The 24,299-nt window shown below is 29.8% G+C and overlaps 1 non-coding gene across 1 annotated transcript; it reads right to left on the bottom strand.

Moving 5' to 3' along the window:
- Positions 1 to 323: 323 nt before the first annotated feature.
- On the bottom strand, positions 324 to 394 carry TRNAG-GCC (transfer RNA glycine (anticodon GCC)). The gene has a single exon. It is a non-coding gene; the product is annotated as a tRNA-Gly (tRNA).
- Positions 395 to 24,299: the final 23,905 nt, after the last annotated feature.

Below are 24,299 nucleotides of genomic sequence, written 5' to 3'. Positions count from 1 at the left end.
AGACGCATCTAAAGCTACATGGTCTCTACAAACTGCCAATGTTGATCCATCCGAAACTGAAATACTCTACATTAAAATATCGTCATGTGATGTAACTAACAATTCGTTACTTATTGTAATAAAAAGTTTTAACTGAACATAAAGTATATTTCCATCCTTATATATTGCCGTGAGTTGCTAATTATGGATATAAAGTATGAAATTAATTGAGTAAACTATATGTAGGCTAATTGAAAAGGAGATTTCCGATGCTCCAGAAGGTCAAAATCAGAATGGCATTTGTTGCCTTCAAACATTGTAAGATCAATAAACATAAAATTTGATGCATCGGCCGGGAATCGAACCCGGGCCGCCCACGTGGCAGGCGAGCATTCTATCACTGAACCACCGATGCTGATGATTTCTTTTTCAATGATTTGAAACGCGGGAACGTCTATTATAGATATCTTCAAAGCTTCAAGATTCTAAACTTAATTCGTTTTACCTACTTTCGTTTTCAATATAATAATCATATAATAGTAACACATAAAAGGCAATTTCCTATATTAAAAGTTGAAATTAAATTTTGCAATTCAGGACCACAAAGAGGTCTTGAATTTATTTATTTCACATATATTATTTAATATTTCAATACTAAATAAAAATGGAGTATCTAATCTGACAATAGACTTTAACAGGCATGAAAAGTTTTTCATGAGTCTAATAATATAATTTCAAATAGAAACACACTGAAAATTTGTATTATGCTGGAATAAATACTTATTTAGACAGACATTAAATATCATGTTTGTAAATTATAGCTTCAGTCAACATTAATAAAAAATTAAATTTTCACAAAATTTTATACCAGTGTACATATAATTTAGTTTTTGAAATCTTATTTTCTAATTGTATAATGTAACTTCCTTAAATTTAATACCATAATTTTTATTTCCTAAAACGCTAATGCTTGATTGTAACATGTACAATATATGTAGAGTTATCATTTATTTTTATATTACAGAAGATTTCAATAATTAACAAATATACGAAATCTACATTGCCACAATAAATATACTTGAATTGGGCACATAGTTAACAAAATTATATATTATGCATCTGATTTGTCCTTTTTGAACCTTTGTTGCACATTTCTTGAATGTATGTAGTTAAGGGCTACCCATATATCTAGATTCTGTAATGTAGACTTTTTCATTTTTGTTTTTGAAGTTCTCTTAACTGTTTTTATTCGCCAAGACAAAAAATATCTAATTATTATTTCCCTTATAATACTGTGCTGTTCAGCATGGTCTGTAAAATTGATTGTATTAATTTTTTTTATATATATGTTTCAAAGTCTCCGTTTACCAACTATGAGTTTATCTGGAGTGGACCTAAAGTTTAACGTGGACTCCGAACCACGGTCCTCAGCATTAAGCCTACCGACTGGCGAGTGGCCAACTTTAGAAATCATCCCAGAAGATATCGGGTCTTACCCAGCCTGGTTACTGGCGTGACTAGGATTATTTACCTTGTCGGATTTTACACTCTTGCCTAGAACAATCACAAACATAAATTTACGACCATGCCTCAGCAGAATTCGAACCCTCAGCTATCGCAACAGTAGGAGGACCGTCCTATCGTATTTACCACAGCGCCACCACGCCGGTTCGATTGTATTAAATTCAAGTATTAAGAAATGTTGGAACAAATAACAATAAACCTATCATTTCAATTAAAACTTCACGATTTATAACTTTGAAAATTATTCTGTTAACGTCTTGGATCTATTTAGTGATGTACTATATGCTTCTTGTCGGCATGAAGCTGAAGATGCATATCTATTTTTTATAATTTGTTATCAATGTTAAATTTTTCATTTTAATCAAGGATAAATATATGAAATACCTTTTCTGTCCACATAAGGTATTAAAAGGCAATATCCACACTTTTTTATTTTTGGCTTTTAAAAGACTTGACTTTGGGCAGGATCCTTTGGAAAACTAAATTAACCAAAACTTAATATGCTTGTTGAAATTTAAATAAAAAATTTCCCATTTTTCTTTTAATTTATAATATATTATAGACCTAAGATTTGTGACCAAATTCTAATAAAATTCTTCACATATCACACTGCTTTATTAATAAATTTTTATAAAGATTTTTATAACAAATTTTATGAAAATAAATAGTGAAAGTCCAACGGCTTTCACTAATTTGTAAATAACATAATAATGCTATATTAATTATTAGGAAAAATATTTTTATACCAAGACTATAATAACCCATAATAACAATGAAGTTCGTTGCATTTTCCGAACGCTGCTCATCCAACAGATAAGCTCATAATTCATATTAATATAAACCCGCACTAAATCAGATGGAACAAACCAATTAATTGTTAAAACAGTCCCTAATAGGACGGCAAGGGATTAGGGCGGAATTATTAATTTAGATTTTAGTTATATTATGTTGTGTTTTTGCCACATTAAACTAACTGAATTATGTTGTCCGGATTTGCGAGCTTTATTATATAACGTAAATTGGACCTGGGGTGCATGATAATGACTTCTCCATATCTCGCGAATTTACTGGAGCACAATAAACCGATTTCAATTTCCCAAATCAATATTTGTGATTATGCCTCTCGTGCCTTTTTCAATTCCACCACTTGCTTTAATCCAACCAAATGGTTACTTCGTTATAACGGAATGGAGTTAACCGTACATAAGTATATCAGTTTCAAATCCCACAAATCTCGTCTGTTTTATTATAAACTGTTTTAAAATATATTCAACAAATAACAGGATTACTGATTTGGCAATAAAAAATGATTATTTCGATATTTCGATTTTATAATGATACGAAACAATTTTCTTTTTTCATATATTTTATGTTATTTTAGGACAGTTTTTATTAAACTAATGAATATTATACAATCTATTCAAAGTTTTTTTAATGCGTCATGGATATTTGTGACTTCGAAACATTGCAATGTTGCCGCATCAACTTTTTTGTTGAGTTTTGAGTTGAGTTGAGTTTTAATTCAGTTTGGCTTCGACTTACAACAAAATTCTAATCTAAATAAGATAACAGAACAAAAATGTTATCAAATATAATTTATTTTAACATTATAGTACATTTAATACATATATTATCGAAGGATTTTAAGCTACCACTAAGAACACAGGAATAATAATTTGTAGATTTGTTTTGTTTACATTAAACTCTTTTCTACACCACCCATGAAAGATGATTTCTAGGCTTGTTTTTTTAAGTAGTGGTATCCCCCTGGAGACCTAATCCACCTAATGAAGAATTGAATATCTGAGAAAAGTATTTTACTGTCATTCAAGATCATATTTACCTTGTTACGTTTAGTTCTTGTTTCCTTCGATGGTGTGTTTACTTTTCAGGTTATCTTGGTATCACTGTATATTTGATTTGTTTTGCTATTATCTTTGTACACCATTCTTCATAAAATTAATCATTGAATTCTGTTTAATGTTCATTCTCTCCTCATATGGTACGTTCTACCCTAATGCTCATGTTTAATTTTGAACAATTACAGTCATATCTGCGCACACATATTTTTCACGCCCTATTATACCATTTTCTACAGTTATATTTAATTAATTATGTGCGTACCTTTAGCTGTTTCTACTCTCATCACTCTGTCTCAGGAACCTCCAGTATTGCACAGCATTATAGCATATCCTGAAAGTTTCCTTCAGTTACTTTCACGTTTCGACTCACTGTCCAATTCAATCACTAAATTGTTCATTTCTAATCTGTCTAAAACATGTTCACGATTTCACCATTTATCAATTACTTCCTCTCTATGTCTTATCAAGTTCATCCAAACAGAAGGTATTATACTTGACAATGCTTCCTTCAAAATATCGAAACAGTTTATAATGGAATATCCTTCTCGATCAGCAATATATCTGCAATTAATTATTAATAAATATAATGACTAAGAAAACCTAATCGAACGCTATTGTAACTTTTACCTTTTTCCATAAATTTTTGTTGTCTTTACATTTTTTTTGTTACTGTCTTGCCAAGAGTGTCACAATGAACCATTTTGAAATATTCAAGTTTCATCAAAATACACAAATTCAAATAGTTTATCTCCCTTGGTCTTATTTTATGCCTTTAAAAATTTAATTCTTTTTAAGGCATTGGCTGGAAGTCCGAGGTTTCCGAGGGTTATCTTTACACCATTTAAACCCTATGCTCTGTAGAGTGTATGAAATGAAGTCTTACATCTCTCAAAAAGCTGCATGTTCCTAACTCTTTTGCGTATACTTTCCAGACAGACAATTTGCTCTAAAATTATTTTATTAAATTATGTTTATATCGATAAAATAGTTTGTGTACTTACTGTTCTTATACATTTCGTATATTTGGTCTCAAATAGAGCCTATATCAAGATGGTCAAGATTCGACTTTATCGACAAGATGGTTAAGACCCACTTTATATGTAGACGGGTTTTTTTTGGGCGAATCTAACGTATTATTCTTCATTTTGTAAGTGATATTATTCACACTACCCATACTAATATTTAACGTGGTAGCAACCCGCTAAAAATATTTTCAATAAAATTGTACGGACTTATATTATTTAATATCATTAATAATTACCTGTCTAACTTAATTTACCGACAAAAAGGGGCCTCCATTATCTCGTTCCTTTTCGAAATAACTTATTAAGGCCGCAATCAATTTGTGACTCTGAATATCTATTGTTTTCGGCATTTTCAAACAAAGTGATATGATATATTACGGAGCAACTAAAAATTTATCAAAATAATTAAAGGGCTAAAATAATGTCAATATGGAGTGCTGTTAAGCTTCATCCGACATTTCCAACTTGATTTTTAACCTTAATAATTATAACCGTCTTAAGAACGTTTTGTTAACTGATCACACATTTTTTTGTGTTATTGAGATAGGAATACACTGATTCGTGGATATGAAACCCATTCTTATACACTGTGAAACCTTGGTATAACGAATTAAATTGTGCAGCAGCAGTAGCACTCGAAAGTCGTCAAGGTAGTCCAGTATAAGTTGTTATGCCAGGAAACATTGATACTGAGCTCTAAATGATATTGTAAAATCGTGATGAGACTTGAGTGATATGAGTAATTCTTGTGAATATCAGGCATTATTATGACGAGTATAAATAAGATATTGTATGAACATTTAGTTGTGAAAAACAAAAATATTGAATTCCGCATAATATGACAGTAGCTCAAAAACGTGCTGGTGTCAACTGGTGCAAACAAATGGTCATGAAATACAATCGTAGTATGACCAAATGCTGTGCATAATATTTACAAAGATGGGCTTTCCAAGTCAAACCAAATCCAACAACAATAGTGATTCGTATGTGAAGCACTTCACATACGAATAAGCAAATAATCGCCTTTCCTTTCGGAATAACTGGACACCTTGTGTAGATCGGTACATTCTGAATAATAGACAACTATTTGTTGACCAAAAGTGCTTAGTAGAAAACGAAAAAAGAAGTGGCAACGAAGGATAATTTGTTGTCATATCAATGCTAAAACAACTACCTATTTGAATATCCAAAAGTTTGAATTGATGAGTCATCCTCCGTACAGCCCCGATTTGGTACCAAATGATCTATTTTGTTGCCGTTAATCAAGAATAAGTTGAGTGGCTTACGTGTTTGATGCCTGAGGAAGCCGTTGATGCATTGAAAAACCCCTTTTGTAGATACCTCAACCGGAGTAGAATAAATTGTTGATAGGTTCGAAGATTGGTTAAACCGCATGAAAACTTATATTGATCATCATCTTGAATATTTCGACAAACAATATATTCATTTTAATTAATACATTACTGTTTTTTCATTATTAAGCTCAAAATAACAATAGCAAACCAAGTATAATGAATTATTGAATATATTTATTGAATAAAACACTATGGAATTTTCCATCTCCATCATTACCAGTATCTTAGTACATAATTAGATACGCATGTATTCTGATGATACTTTCACTTATATGTTAGGTGCTATTTTCTGGCGATACCATGACGGAAAAACGTGGTTGTTTAGTTGTGACATAATCATTTTCGAATTTCTTCAGTATTACGAAACCATACCAAGCTAGCTAATCCATGATGCAATTAGTAAGTGGCCTGGTGAGTAAGCGGTGTGCGGTATAACTTTCCATAACTAACCCATTCGGGCTGCAACAGTATATTCTTCACAACCCTTACAATGTGTGTCTTTTTTGTAACAGTTCTCTGTTCAATTTGCTTAATTGGCGTCGTAAGGAATCTATCAGCTCATACCTACCCTAGAGTTTTCTAAGCCCAACTTATGAAAAATAAGGTTAATTGCTGATAAGACTAATTCACTAGTAGCTAAGTTGTCTGAAACTTCTTTCAGAGTTTGAGCTGCCAAGACTTGTGACTTATTAGCTTCCAAATTTGTTGGTCCTCCAAGCCGCCGTCATTGAGATCAAAATCATCAGTTTTAAATCGTTGAAACCAATACCGACAGTTGGGATATAATAGAGCAACATCAACATAAGTATCTAAATGTTTTTGATGGGATTTGTCAGCAGATTTCTTCAAATTAAATAACAAAAGTAATGAATGTCGCAAATGCAATTTGTAGTAGTGAACAAAGAACTGTTATTTTATGATAAGAAATGTTAAAACCAAACAATCTAACAATTATGTTAATTCTAATCTAACAAAGTCGTGTTATTTCAGTGTTGTAATTACTAGAAGTGATCATTAATTTTTCTCTCTCTCTCTCTCTCTCTCTCTCTCTCGAAGGAATGTTTTGATATAGGATTATCATGGGCCGATAATACTTGATTTTTCATCGAAAGCTCAACTGATAACAATGAGCAAGTGTTCTTTTGAGTCGACTGAAGATATTAAAAAGGTATCGAATACATTTTTCCAGAAATATTGTTAGACAATACTTAACATTGTATACTATATCTTACTACAAAATGATGAATTTATAAAATAATTTTTTAGTTAATTATAAGACAATAAATTAAAAATACTTCTATTTAACAAAAATATTAATAATAATAGATGAAATGTTTGAATTACTAAAATCTATTTCTCGGCTATCTCGACATTACGCGAAACGTGGATATTTGTTATCAAAATCTCGATACTGTTTATATTATTAAGCTTATTTCATTGAAAGTATGAATTAGTTCGATGCGTTGAAAAAATGAAACGCTATTAGCAAGTGTTTTTTTTAAATAGTCTATGTAAAGTATCATACTTTAAGATTGTACATCTTTTAAGAACATAACCCACAAGTGTTAGTAATATTGTATCAGTATTAGGTCTTTTTTTAACAGGCGCCAGTATAATTTATGAGAAATTTTTATATTATTTTATTATTTTGACTCTCTGGCTTAAATCTGCAGATAATAAATATCAATTGATAAAAAAAAACATGACTATATTAACTTCAATGTGAAACAAGTTATCATGAGAGGTTTTTAAAGTTCAAGACCTTGAAAGTGAAGACATGTATGTAAAGGTGAACCTGAAAATATCATAAAACTCTATACAAAAAACGTTAAAATAGAAAACCTTACTTCAGCTACTTAATTTTACAGATATTGTCAATCGGTATAGAGTTTCATCCAAGCATCATTTCCATATTTTGTATAATATCAATATTATAAATATTATATAAGGATACCAACTTTAGGGTAGATTGGCCTAGTATCTAAAGATATCGATTGATAATCGACGTCTGTTTTAAATATATATCAAACATGTATCAATAGGGAATGTTGTGTTAAAGCTACAGTGTTAACAGCAATCTAGCATAACAGCCTTAATGTGGACTTTATTTCGCAAGATGATTTCCAATGGTTTTCAATTATTTCATGGATGTTATCTGTACAATATACTCAATTTCTACGCCCTCGCTCCTTAATATTATTCAGAAGTGTTGAAATGAACATATGAAAGAATATACACACGAGAACGAGTGGAATATTGTCCATCAGGTTAATATTCTGGCATTACACATAATCAAAATTTGTACCAAATCCATATTAACTTAAGTTCATGATTGGTCGTCTTAGCTAAATTATTTCAGGTCGGTAAAAAGTCAGACTTAAACAGCAATTGTGAAGATAATAGAATGTTTTGAAAGGCGTCGATATATTTTATGTTTGTTAATGTAATTTTAAATGGTTCTAGTCAACGGTGTAAACCCAACAAGGAATAATCAATCCACTCACGCCAGTAACCAAGCTGAGTAAAACCGGATGTTTTCCATGTTAGCCTCTTACTCAGTCGCATTTGGTGGATTAATGCCAGTGATCGTGGTATTAGAACCCACGTTAAGCAGTTGGGTCTAGATAAGATAAACCTTGGTGTGAAAAAGGACTTCAAAATATAATATAAAAACAGATGAGAACTCTTAAATATCATCCCAGGTTGATATTCTAGTATTAGTCTCTTCATCCATACTCGACTTCGGTATAATTGGTTATTACAGAATTACGGAATAACCATACTTGGTTATTTTGTAGACTTGCAATCCGTGGTTGATATAAATATATGATCAAAATGTGTACTTCATTATTTCATAAGAATATTTCATGAACAATTTATGTTTTTTTAAAAATATGTTTAAGTATCATTTTTACCAACGAGGGTTTATTTGGACTGGACCTGGACCTACAGTTTAACGTGGGCTGTGAACCGCGGTCCTCGGCATTAAGCCTACTGACTGCCCAGTGAATAACTTAGAGACTATCCCAGAAGACACCCGGTCTTTCCAGTTACGTTACTGGTGTGACTAAAATGGTTATTCCTTGTCGGATTTTCCACTGTTGCCTCATTTTATGTTTATTTTCCTGTAGAATCGAAGTAATTAATTCTTTCTAATATAAAATCCTTTCCTAGTGATTCTCTATTTATAAACTTAGCTTAACTAATATAGAATTTCGTTGAATTTGTGAAACTGAATATCAAGTCATATTAAGACATATTTTGTTCAGTTTCTTTTGTGTGCCCTGTATTTATTTTTCACTGTTTACACAAATCGCAATTATTGATTCAATTAAAATATATCTTAAAATATGAGATACGGAACCTTTCAAATAATTGCTTTAATAATAAAATAATATGAAATATATTATTTATACTCTCGTAATTTATGTCAGTTCGGCGTACAAGGACTTCGAACTAAAAATCAATACGTGTATTACTCGGCGTTATTAAGTCTATTTTACTTGCAAATTGGTTTTGAATAATCGCAAATATTAAAAATAATGTATTTGTTATCTCTCATGCTGCATTTCATAAATAACTGTCAGCGTCCCGATCAATAATAATTTAAAATTTCATTATACAAATGTTAAATTTACATCAATTTATATTTAATAAGTTCAGTGTTAGAATTTAAATTATTGTTTTATATTTATAGTGAAGGCTGTTTTAATGCATATTGAAATATTTTGTGTTGGAATATACTAATTATTATTTCAAATGTGTTATTTTGTAATTAAATCAACTTCTTTAGAAGCGCATGAAGAAGATTGCAATTTGCGGGTTAATTTTACTGCATCTTGTTTTAGATGCTGCAAATAATGAATAATTTTTTTTTATTTTTTGGAATATTAAGAAGGTAGTTGGTTAGTCGCAGCTTATTCAATTATTTTTAGAGTCAGCTTGACTAAGCAAGAGACGACAGTAAAAAACCTATGTACATGCGCACTTGTTCTTATCTAAACTGAGAGTTTTCACAACTGCGCGTCCTTTTCTCTATACGCCTTGTTGATTACCACAGTTGTGGTTAGAAGTCATTTTTAGGTTAATTTTGTATGTACATTTTATTGAGGTAATATAATAATTTCATAGATAAAATTAGCGGCAGATAATATGAAAATAAGTGTATAAGGTATGAATTATTAGTAAAATATTATCATTTTATAACAATCATATTGTAGATTGTTATGGAACAAAGGATATATTTTTATGTTAAATAATATGGAAACAGAACCTATTTGAAGATTATAGTAAAGGTAAGAATGAAATATGGTCATGTTTGTATACTTTTTCTGTCTATTTGTTATTATACTTATATGTTTCTGACTTTGCAGATATTTTAAAAGATATTTGGAATCAATACAAATATGCCAATGAAATCTTTGAACCATATATTAAAAATTATTGTGACACTTGAAAAAATTTAGATTAACCATGATCTGGTATATTTGATGTATTTAGAAAAGGATATTGAACATTGAAAGATCAAATGCTAGTATCTATCAGTATCGTATAATTATTAGGGCCCATAAAGGAGCGGAACTCCAAAAATAAGCATAAAATACATACAGTTTTACTGAATTGAATTTTTTATTTAAATTTTAATTAACACCAATATGATCTGTTTCCAGGAAATATTTCATGATTTAAATTAAAAGTCTTGAACTGTTAAAGAACAACGTATCGATAGAATGAGGATATCAGAAATAATATCGTTAGGGATAAAATATAAAACTTAAATATATCGCACATCATGTAGATAAGTAATAGCTTGTAATAAACTAATACTTGCAGATATAGTTTCAATGATTAAGGACATTACCCAATTTTTTTTGTGTTCTCTGCTATGCCAATATTTATAACCAGAACAATAAGCCACTATGTCGTCGATCTTCTAGACTATTTGTTTTTATATTTTTAATGAGAGAGCTTCAATCTATGTTCCAGTTCCCATCCCTCCACACGAATCTCTTGCTGAGGCTCACGTGCTGTAGTCCTCTTATTCGATTTAGTGCGTATAGATAAGCGAAATGTGAATATGTTTTTGCAGAGTATGAGTTCACTCATCAAATTTTTTAGACTAACATTAACATACCATCCCCTTGCCTCGATTAACCATAGCCGTATCATTCACGCTATATAAAGGTTGCATCGTAATAAGAAAATCGAGTGTACTAAACAGTGGTACTTGTATTAATGGAAAACTATTTTTTTTACTATTTAAATAAATATTAAATATATATCTATTTTATGGAGTGTAAATGATAAATGGAACATCATACTTGTAGTATAAATCACTATAAATCAAAAGGGCTTAAACAAAATTAAACCAAAATTTAATGAAAATGAAGTTTAAATAATTAAATGCTGTCACTAAATAACTCACTTTTTTTGGCCGAAACTAATAGTCCATTTAGGTTAATTCAATTTATCTGTTAGCATCTCAGATTTCTATAATGTTGAAATTGCTTATTTTGTAAGTTCAGACTCTTAATTTCTGCTCTATGCAGCTGTTGTGTTTGACCAAAAAATAGTACTACTGGGAAATAATGAAAGCATCATTGTAATACATGATTAAACCTATTCGACTTTAGCTATATAAAATTTGATATAATATTTCTATATTACTTTGACAATATCTATATATGAAAAAGGATTTTTAGAACAAAATATTTGCTATTTTTGTAACAACCCGTAAACGAAGGTAATTGTTATCGAAAGTTGAAGATAAACTTCCCATCAAATCTCGATAATTATGGAAATATTAATAACTATAAAATTGTTAAAACAATTAAGTGTGCAACAATTATTGTTATCAAGAAAAACTTTAATATATTTCTGCATATCCTATTGCATCAATTCGTACACATTAATAACTTTAAAACTCATCTAAACTTGTATCAATGTAAATTAGGTCATTACTTCAATATTTTTCATTGTTTCATCTATGTAGTTATTACAAATCTTCCATCATTTAGTCTTAGGCATATTTCTATTTAAAAACCTAATAAAAAAGTCAATATACAAGAACCTATAATCTTAAATGAAATTCAGAATCTGAAGAATCTGTCCTAGTTATTTATATGCTTAGATAAAATAGGTGCATATATATGTTCTCATTCAATAAATATATATCTGTATTTACTTTCGTACAATGTTGGTATAATTAAAAATAACAGAAAAATTTATTGTATTAGCGTATTTGATCAAAAATGTGGTTGCCTGTTTACGGGTGTATTTTTTATTCATTTGTAAATCTTGTTTTTACCTTTTTACCAACTAGATTAGATTTTGTGCTCTTGCCTTTTGGACAATCACTATTATAAACAATCACAAACAAACATTTACGGGTCATGTCCCAGCAAGAGGACCGTCCTCTCGCCTTGACTACTACGCCAACAGCAATAATATGTATTTGTATAATACATCTAATATATTATATATCTATACCTATATATTTTAGTTTTGTTCATTTTGTACTTAAAGAGGGGTGTAAAATTTTAGCTTAACATATTTAATATGAATAAAATAATTGAACAAATATTCTATCAAATATAATTTATTTTAATATTACAGTAATACTATAGTACATCAAATGCATTTATTATCGAAGAACTTAAAACTACAATTTATTTTACAGCCACAGTAATTTATAGTTTAGAGTTTTTATATATGCATTGTATTTTTTCCACACTCGTATCGGTACGGCTCTACACGCGTTTTTGTATGTACCACCAGGATACCACCCCCGAAGATCTAATCCACTTAATGAGCAATTGTATATCTGAGTAACGTATTTTACTTTCATTAGAGAGCATAGTTATGTTATACGTTTAGTGCTTGATTCTTTCGATGCAATGTATCATTGTAAAGTCATTATGATATTACTATATTTTTCTTTAGTTTGTCCTGTTACTGGCTGTATACATCTTTCTTGATAAAACTACAAAATTAAAAACTGCATGATAAACTCCTTGATATAATTGCCATATCTGCAAATCAGTGTTATTTCTCTACTCATGTATGTTAACCAAACGTTCATGTATATTCTGAACAATAACACACATGCTCATAAAGCTTTCACACTCTATAATACATTTCCCTACAACTAAAGTATATTAATTGTATACTGACCTTTAGTTGTTTCCTCTTTCATCACCCTGTCTTGGTAATCGTCAGCAATTACAGTTACTTTCAGAAATACTAGTCAAGTTAATAACCAAGCTGTTTATTTCTAATCTATTAAAATCTGCGAAATAAAACTTCAATTAAAATCTGATCTATTATGTATCTTTTCTCAGGCTTAATTCTAAAAAAGTAAATTACATAAAATGCAATTAAATATTTAATTTATACTTACCGAGTAATAATTTGAAATAGTTCATTCTTTAACATGAATTCCTCGAAAATTATTTTATGTACTTTAGGCCATTCCTTAATTGGAATCTTTGTTGATGAATTTGTTAGGCTTTATGGTGCATTGTACATAACAATAATTGATGGTTCTAAGTTCTTTAAAAGCTGCTTTTCAAACTACTGCAAATACAAGTTATGGTTCATTTCTTCGTGGTAGTTACCCTTGGACTTAAAGAAACACTAATTCTACACCAGGAATAAAACCATTCCTGTTTCCAGCATGAAGAACTATATGTCTGCAATGAATTATTAGTAAATGTTATGACTAACAAAATTAACTAATATTATATAAAAATAACGGATATTTATTCCAACGTTTACCTTTTTCCATGAACCTTTGTTGTCTTTTTACTATATTTATTATCAACTTGCAATGAGAAACAATGAGAAGAAATATTTATGGCCCTTTTAAATTTATAAATTGATGTAATTCTTCCTTGATTTTAAAAGTTGTATTGTTTTAAAAGCAATCTATAGAAGTCCATTAAATCCCTTCGTGGGTTATCTTTACACCACTTAAATCCTATATTATCCAACAATGTATGAACGGATGTTCTACATCTCTCAAATAGCTGTATATCTCTTGTGCCTTTGTGGATACTTTCCAGACTAATAATTTTCTCTGAAACAATTGTATTAAATTATGTTTCGATTGAAAAAACTACTTACTGTTTTATATTTCGTATATTTGATCTCTGAAACACCAAGATTGATCTTGATTCGTCACTTGTTTCGGATAAACACGGTTTCTTTTTGGCGAATTTAAAGTTATATTGTTTTTTATTTTTGAGATATTTTAGTGATCGTGTACTATTATACAGTGCAGCTGCAAGGCGCAAAAAATATTTTCAATGAAACAGCGTTGATTTCAAATTTATTAAAACAAAGCGTCAAAATAACATTTGCCGATATCTAACCCGTAATTATAATATTTTTGAGAATTTTCAGAAGTTTGGCAAACGGACAACTTTTGCAGGCTTAATCCGTTACATGTTCGAACTTCTCTAACAGCATTCTATCTCTTTTTATATAGAATAAAATGACAAGGATAATATTGTCTGACTGTAAAACGAATTTACAATTTTAGACAGGCATATATTGACACTTGAATCACTGCTATTTTGAATTGACTATATATAGTTTAATTAAATTAGCTTTATGCTAAGAAACTAAAATTCTCAATATTCTACGAAACTTTTCTTAATTACTAACCACCTCTATTAACACTTTGTATAGTAACAACCATAGCAGTTTAATTAAAGTCGTAACTTTGCATTAAGTGTTTAACTAGAATACAAAATAATTTAATTACAAAATAATATCGGCCTTACGCCATCCGACTTCGTGCAATTACCTTCGATGTCCAGCAAAGTTTAATTTGTCCATGGACAAGTTGAACGTTCATTATTTGGTTACATATTAGCGGTCTGGTTGTTGGTGAGATATTAAATGTATGCCTTGCAAATGTTTATATCTATATATAATAGCTTTAAGCCAAACTTCTTAATAGATATTTTAATAAGAAAATCACTAATTACATTTATTTCGTTGATACATCCTAAAATTCCTTTTTGACCGATTGAATATCACCGCAGTTAAATTACCTTCAGTTCAACAAAAAGTTATGAAGACTTAGTAGCCCAAGATATTAAGGTAACAGGATAATCACCCTATGGGTTTGAATAATCTCACAATACTTTAAAGTTTGCAATTGGTTGTATCTGAAAATGGCTCTAGACGATAATGAAAACCCCGACCATGGATAATAATCATCCCAGTCAGTAACCAAACACAGTCTTTTGCGATATCCTCTAAGTTGGTCATAATGGTTGGACCATGATTTGAAATCCACTCTAACAGTAAGACCAGTTTCAGATAAACCGCTGTTGGTAAAAAATTGATTTTAAAGCACAATATAAAATTTAAATAAAAAGTTTTTTCATAGAACAATTGGCCGAAGTCTTAGGTTTTAGAACCTGGTAACCAATCAAATATTTTAGCAAAAATATCAGTTTTTTTTATACAAAAAGTGTTTCGTTTGCTTTTTCAATAGTTTTACAATTTCTAATTTAAGAAATCACCTTTATAAGTTAACTATAATGATACTAAGCTAGATTATAGTTTGTAAAATAATTACAGTATAAATAAAATAATTAATAAAGTATAAATAAAATTAATTAATAATTAAAAACTAAATCATTTAAAAAATATATCAATGTTAACCAAGCTACATATAACTTTACGTTCTTTTCTTTTAATATACAATAAATATGGAATCGAATTCATTATATGGACTGTCGGCGTGAATTGATTTGAATATTTAATTCCAACTTAACATTGTAAACTTATAATACTGAAATATTCTCAAAATAAATTTTTCTTTAAACTCCTCTTATATAATTTAAAAAATTAGTGATTTCATACAGCAGCACTATTTGCATGATTTAGCTCCCAGTAGCTTCTGATTATTTTCGTATATTAAAAGTGTTTAATACTAAAGGAAATTTTCGTAGTAGTTAAATACATTCATTTAAGAAAACATTTATTTATATCGAATAATCTCAACCTCAAATTAAATAATTAAAAAATGCCTAAGCGATTATTAACTTGTTTCCAAAAATATGAGAAAAAGTTGTAGAAATTGATTAAGCTGATAAAAAATATTTTGTTTAAAATAATTTTTAATATATATTGTAAGAATGCGTGCGAGCACATGTGCACAGTGCACTACAGTGTCACATGTCCAGCACATGGAAAAAATGTTTAAAAACTACTAATAAAAGTAATAAAAACCGAGGTTATATTCATTAGTTGCACAACAACTTTATAAAATCAACTATATCTTATGTATTAGATATATTTCTGGGTATTAGCTTTTGTGAGCATTTAGTGTGTAATAATCTAGATACAAAATTTTCTACTTTATGGCTTATCTATATCCAGGTAAGAGTGTAATATAGCATTTAACTAGGAGGTCTAATATCCGAAATCTGATATAATTTTAAAAGTTATTCAAGAGTCATCATAGATCGAAGCAGTTGAAGATTGGAAGTTGTTCCATATAAATTTTAACAGATTTTGTAACATCTGTATTGATGCCAGTCATATTCAATTTTCCGCCTTTGCGAATTTAGATCCTGCATTTTCCTTTCTATATTCTCCTATACTTTATACTATACTTACATTTTACTACTTTACTTTATATAGCTCCAACTCATCTCTTGTATGGGTATGACCCTGTAAATGTAAGTATTTATTTTTGAAATCACTTGTTTAGCTAAAGTGTATTGTTGTTTGTACTCTCAAAAAGTAGTTTGAAAGAACCCTATCTGAAATGTGCATTCACCCTGACGTTTTAATAAAATTCCATGACTTTATTCAATATTTTTGTTGGATTAGCTTAAAAAATTGAACAGCTTCAGAGTTGATAAATATGCATTGTTTAAATATCACTGAAATAATATATTATCATAAGTAAAATCTAATGACATAAGTTTAGGAACTATTAGGAGCGTGAATTAACTTTGAAGGTTTTAGAACAAATCAGGTAGCATATGCTGTCCTATCATGTTTTATATGAGTGCTGTTCCACATTTTATTCCAATCATCACAAACAAAAGTTTCTTTAAAAAAATTATTCAGCTTGTTTCAGATTTTCAATAAAAATATTATAAAATAAAACAGAACAATTCTAAGGAATGATCCTCCAATATCGGACCATTATTATAAAAATTTCATTCGCTAATTCGTTTTGTCGTTTGAAAATAATTAAAAACTTTATCCAGCGCTCAAAAGAAATGTCGTGCAGTGGTTGCAATTCAATTAAAGAGTTTTGGGGGCAGAATGGGCGGTTAAAAACGCCCTTTTTACCCCGCCCGAGCCCTTGAAAGTGTCTGCTAGTTATTCGCGAACTTTTTCGACTTTAATAGCTCAACTTTTTCCAATTCTAAACAATAAATGGACTCGCCGAATGGTTGTAAGTTTGCTTTTCTAGAACTAACAATTCATTCTGTGTTTTTGTGAAAAGAAGCTAAAACTATAAATAATAAGTTCGGAACTAAGATATAATGTGACAATGTTGTCAAATAAAATACATTACTACATATAATTTATTTGTTGTATTCTTATCATAGAGTATTATATGGAGGTTTTATGTAACTTAAATATGCCAAACCGAGGAAATGTTTTGCGTTGAAAACTGTTACATTGAAGGTATATATAGGGACAAATTTTGTTGCTCTTCAAAAAGTTGTTTTTAAAATGTCATCAATTGAAAATTTGGGTTGATTTACATAAATAAATATATATTGGTTAAGAGTCAGAACTCCTCATTTCACCATAATAAGAGCACAGTATTTTTGATATTTGCCATATATTTTAATGTTTTGTTGCTGCTATTTAAAGCATTACTTTTTGGTATGTTTTCCCCATTCTGGCCTATATCATACAATTTAGAATGTTTTACAGACCTTCTGCTTTCAATATGAATAAATAAAAATATATGAACTGTAATTCATCTTATTTGTATTGACAACACTAAAAAATGGTGCTATAGACAATTTTGATTATATTTTCCAGGAGATATGTTGTGTTCTCAATTAGGTTGCACCTTTTTTATATTTACATTTAATGATTATTTATTTATATATGCACATCTTATGTTTTAGCATTTTAATAATTTATGATATTTGTATTTATGTAGAATTTTACTAATATATTAATACATTTTTTTTCGAAAATTACATTTGGGTTTTATTTCAAATTTAATAGTAGAATGTGAAGTCAGGTGTTCGTCACATGATGCGTTTCAAATTCTTAACCAGTGAAATGCCGTTCTAATAACATATTTTTTACAGGTATAATGGTGTAATAGTAATTTAAACTAACTAATGAAATGCAGCGAAATTGCTTTCTCAGAGTCTTCCTGCTAAGACCACATAAAATAATTCTGAAATTATATGTATTAGGTTAACACTTTATATATTACTATATGATTGTTATTAATAGTATTATTACTAAATTAAATGACATGTATTAGTAAAAAAAATAATTCGGTGGTCATAAAAACTATTGTAAATAGAGGGACGTTGCGTGACTATATAATAAAAACTGCTAGCAGTAAAAAAGAAAAATAATAAACAACATGTTAATACATCCCTACACAATCCAAACTCGATATGCGTTTACACTGGAAATTGTTCACGACATGTTATAAACCTTTTAATACAAAAGATAATAAATCAATTTTACGTTATGTTTCACGAAATCACAATAAAAACTTTATACGAGAACATAAAGCTAACCTTAAAACTTTTATTACATTTATTTTAAATAGCACGCTAATTTCGCCGGGTCAAAATTAGATTTCTCTCATTTGATATTCTGTGGATTTAATACAATTCATTCATGGGTAGAATGTGCCAATTAAGTTAAAACAAATTTTAGAGTTATATTTAGTTTTGATACATTGTATATGCGTCTAAAATATACAGCACTTTTTATCGAGCTAGCAATATATGTTAGATAACAATACTTGCAATTAATATTCACAAATGCTATTAAGCATATAATTAATTGTAAAGGGTTGGTACAGATAGTATTACTGTAACGTGATGCATCGAACACATTTGTAACGAAATTCATGCTGAAGCCTCGCTGATATGCGTTTTCAGTATATGTTATTATTATAAAAAAAAATTTCAGTGTGTTGAAAATGCCTGAATTTGTACGGTGTAAATCATATTTGCGGGAAGTTTTATTTTTTTGTGTATAGATTATGGCAACCATCGATTTCAACCTGTGAATATTCGCTTTGACGTTTTACGGTAGTGTTTTTGACGCCGAAGACAAAGAGCGCTTTGTACAACCAAAAAAAAAAGACGAGGATTTGAAGACACTACTCGATGAAACCATAAAAGGCACCGTTATCAACTACAATTACCAAAAAAAACGGTCGGAATACGAGCAAAGACACAAACATTTTATTCTTTATCATGACAACGCTCGACTAATTGTTGCAAAATTTGTGAAAATATATTTTAAACATAAGCATTATAACGGGAAGTGCTATCCCACCTTGATTATTATCTGATTACTACTTGTTGTCACAAGTCCTGACCGGCCTGAGCAGTAAAATTGTGATGATATCCATAAATTGCCTGAAAGATTAGAAAAATTAGCGGCGGATTATTGATGGAAAATATATTATTTAAAATTCATTTTACTGATTTTTCTCATTAGGGATTCATATAAAAATATATTTATTTTTATATTTAACGCAAAATTGTTAAAGTGATTTATTAGAAGTTGTGAATTGTATTATCATATTTTGATTTGGTTATTACTCTTCAAAATTGATTATTATCATAGGTTTTAACTCAAACGAGTTTCTGTTCCCTTAGTTTCTAATCTTTGTCTTTTTATCTTTAACTTGTCATCCTGAATGTTGGCATTTTGTTGTTGACATTAATTTTACCTATACATTAATATTTGTTTGTCATATTTTTAAAAAATACATGTTATTTATATATATATACAAATTTATATTGGTCCATATCCTCTGTATGCAATGTCCCGTGTGAAGTCACCCAAATGAAATCGCAATTGTATAGTTATGAAATGAGGATAAGATCATCGAAAGTGATAAAAAGAGCGAAATACAGAAATATACATGACATTTTAGTACTACTAAGTGTGAAATACATCATATTTGTGAAAACTATTAATTTACTTCAAAACATTGTTTCCGAAAAGACAGTATATGTATATTAATAATATGATATTATAAATATATTATAATATATAATGGAAAAAATATCATGACGGTTACAATTAGAAATCACACACCCTTCTCTACATCTATTTTTTAGATATTTTACTCGTTACACCATTCAGCACTAAAACATGGTTCCGTTTTCTAGAATACAGTGTCGTTCAATGCCGTAGCAGTCGTGCCATGGAATACGTATAGTAAATAATTTTGTTTTGTCTCAATCGGGTATAAGTTTTGCACAAGTATAAGCACCTTCATATTTAGCTCACAATGCTTTTAAGACATAAGGGTTTAAGGACAGTTAACAAAATTGTATTTAAAATAATGGACAATGAACTCTTTTGATTACATAGAGCAGCAATATTTTCTTCAACTACAAGGGTTGTACACACGTAAGGAAAATGATGGATACTAAATTCGAACCTTTCTTGTATTGTATCTATTATAAATAGATGTATTATCGTTATAACTGATCTATGCACTCCGTAGTAACGCAAGAATTCTTTTTTATTTTGTATTACAAAAGTTAATTGAGATAAATCCAAATGATTTAATTTTATTCGATAAAAACTAAAAAAGTTTCGCATGAAGAGACATTCCAAACATTCAAACCTATTTAGAGTTCTAGAGGGTAGATTGATTTATTTATCTGCTTTACACTACCGATATACCAACTATAATAGAAACAGTAGTTTTGGCGATGATGGAGTTATTATGGCAAAAATATTTCTATGCCTAGGGCTATAGAAAAACTACAAAGAACTGTAGATAGGAACAGCAATATTTGAAAACTTTCAGTTAGTCAGTTAGTAATAAAGTCTATTAGAAAGAGGTGCAAAAATGGAGTAGAGCTAAGATATGCGCGAACATTTCGAAATCAAGAGGATCCACGAATATATCCAATTAAAACATAAAATTAGATTTGCAATTGCAGCAATGTTGTTCTGGAAATAATAAGACTGAAGCGAACCAAACCAGACGAATTTGTATAAAGTATATAAGTATTACTCTTGATTTTAATTTTATCTAGTTTAATTTTAATTTGTAAAATATATACTGATATATTTATTCCTAAATCGTCTCGTTTGTGAATTGAACCAATAACGAAACAAAATAGTAATAGATCGATGTATATATTAATATTATACTCAGATAAATACAAACATCTAGTATTTAAAATATTTCAATCGTTATATTAGCAATATTTCTAGCGCAAGCAAATATTGATTATTTGAATGGGAAATCTTATTGGTCAAATACGGAACACTTACCTCTAACTGCGCCTTTTGCACAAGACCCAGTAATTAATTTAAGTTGGTTCCGTTTGTTTATTTATAATTAACGCTGTATCAATTCAATGGATTTCATTAAGCTTCAGCCATTTGATTAGGAAATCCTATTAAGTCGACTTGTCCAAAGTTATCACAAATAAATTTCGTAATTAATCGTTTTTCTTCCCCGGATACTTATTATTTGAAAACTTTTCACCAACTGTCTCGCTTTTCTTATTTTCTGTCTTCTATCTTGGAGAGTTTTAACACTACCTATGTTGATTTAGGTTTCCATATAGTTTTGGGGCAGTAACACCAAAACAAATATTATACAGTCTTGTTACTTTTATTTCACTTTAATGGAAATAATTGGTTTTTTGTCTTCAAATTAATACTAGTGCCATGCTTATTTTTTAACATGTGTTTTTTTCATGCTTTCATTTTCTGCATGCTGAAGCTTGTCACCGCGTCACCGCTATCCTCCTCCTCCTCCTTTTCCAGTCTAAAACGACCTCATGCGTTACTGCAGTTATAACTTTTGCCCCCATACGAAAAGTATTCAGTCGTGTGTTAACTCAAGTTCGGGAATCAATAGAATGGCCGGGTCCTTGTGTCCAATAACGGCTGCCCGATCAGCCATATCCCCAAATTCAATGTAGTAGGAGTAGCGATCCACAGGGGTCAACGGTGAGGCGATTTCGGTTTAGTGTATTGGTAAGTCCAGAGGCAGTCCCACATAACACGGTCCAACTTGTCACTCCGAGGCGAGCCTCCGCCAGCAGGTGTGCGTCATGCATTCCACCGACTCGTTTTAGGCCAGAACAAAAAAGACAGTTAAACAAATTAACCTAATCGTTGAATTCGAGAGTTCCCACATTTCTTTACATGAAGTAACAATATATATGGCCGCTAATCATCGAACGCTCAAAAATATGTTTGGCATTCACTATTTTTGTTGCTTGATTGGAAAAAATCTACTTCCAAATACCATCGGGCACTATTAAAATCTTATGGTGATGCTTGGTTATATCCCAATTGCTGCAGCTTAAAACGGCAAATTCTGCCAGATCCAGTATACTCACTAGACATATTACGCCTTCTGATTGCCACTTCTTCAGATCGGTAAAAAATGGATCGAATAGCAAACAGTTTCGAAATTCTAAAGAAGTGCGAAAATGGCTCGATGATTGGATCAGTGTCAAACCAATATCGTTCTTTCTATGCTCAATTGCTCTATTGCCAGAAAGTTTGGAAGTACGTGTAAAACGTTAGACAATTTTTATTCACGTACCATATATTGTACCAATTTTTCTCATTAAATGCCTTTTTAGAGTAAAAAGTGACCAATATTCAATCAATTTGCAAAAACTCTTCCATTGGCAGTTACTTGATTAAACAAACACATTTCGATGAATAAGCGTCATTTTTTTAATTTCAGAAATATGTTGTTTGAAAGGAATTGATTGCTTGCAGAAGTATATCTTAAAACTGATTAAAGTAAGATAAGCTATTTTGCATGCCTTGATAATGTCTTACCACATGCAGAATCTGTGAAAATGGGCATACCTATGAAGTCAAATGTATGATCGATTTGTGTAACTTAAAAATTCAGAATTTTTTTTTCGATATGGTAAACATATACTGTTATAGAGATAGAAATGGTAGTACCAAAATTTTATTCGCCATTATATTTTAAAAATTAGATGTGTGAAACATAAACCGGTGTTTTATATCTTACCGAAGGTAACTTTTAATTATCAATTTATTTTAAAGCCTACGTAATTTATTTTACATTAAAAACATCTTGTTCACCAAGTAAGACTGTATCTCGACAACCCTTAGTCAAAATCTTGCCGAAATTGATTATACGTAAATGTTTACATTAAGTGAATAGTTTAAATCAGTGATTATAGTATGTGAATAAATTATTATAGTTCGAAATACTGACTAGAACTGCTGTAGCAATATCAATAAAGCGTATATATCCACTATAATTTTAATAACAATTTGGTTCATAAAGGTGCTATAAAGATTATTTTTCACATTGCCACTCTATTTTTTTTAATAAATATAATTAGTTAAAAACTTAACAAAGGTATTCTATTATTATATACTATTTTAGTTTTAATTATTTTTTTAACGATGATACTTAGAAAAAAATATTGTCGCAATCATTATCTAGGCCCATCCGATCCTACTGAATGCAATTTTGAGGTACTATTGCCGAATAAAATATAGTGGTTCCAAAACAAAGTGACATAAATGGGAGTAAATTAAAGTGTTAAAGTTAAGTATTTCGAAAAAGCGTCAGTGCATCCCAATGTACATGTCAATCAGACAAATGTGTATGATGACAGTTAAATGTATATACTAAAACGTTAACTACCAGCTGATCTGACTAATGATATAGACATTATAGCACTATTTAAAATAATATATTTTACACAGATCACTTACTGAAGATATTTTCTGCATGTCCATTGGAATCATTTAAAGTTAGTGTTTAAAAATACTGATATAAAGTACATCTATGTATAAACAAATATAATTTTGAAGAAACAATTGAAGTTTTTAGCATTTTTATTATATGAATAGAATTGGACCGACACTTAAATTGGAAAGAACATGTAACAATAAAGCGTAAATAACTAGGGTTTAAACTGAACGAGATGTATTGGCCCATAGCGCGTAAATCCAAATTATCTTTGAATAATAAGACATTGCTCTATAAGTCAATTTTCAGGTCCATAGGGACGTATTGTATTGAACTGTTGGGTACTACAAGCTATCCTTCAGATATTCCCAAATAAAATGTTAAGTTTCATAGTTGATGCTCCATATTAGATCAGTAACAACTTAATGCAGTACAATATTACCTTGGAAACCATAATGAGTTTGATCCGAAGTGAAAAGTACTATGAAAGAGTGTCTGTGCACCCGAATGTACTCGTCTGTGCACCCGAATGTACTCGTCAAACAATTAAATGTGCGCGATGTCAAGTGTAAACTATGCTACCAACAGTCTTGATTAGTTTAATGGCACATAAAATAGGATT

The sequence above is a fragment of the Rhynchophorus ferrugineus genome, unplaced genomic scaffold, assembly GCF_030347505.1.
Source record: "Rhynchophorus ferrugineus isolate W39M unplaced genomic scaffold, kcgeb_rfMv2 rfM2, whole genome shotgun sequence".
NCBI lineage: Eukaryota > Metazoa > Arthropoda > Insecta > Coleoptera > Curculionidae > Rhynchophorus > Rhynchophorus ferrugineus.
Note: the sequence above shows the minus strand (reverse complement) of the source record. Positions and strands in the feature narration are given on the sequence as shown.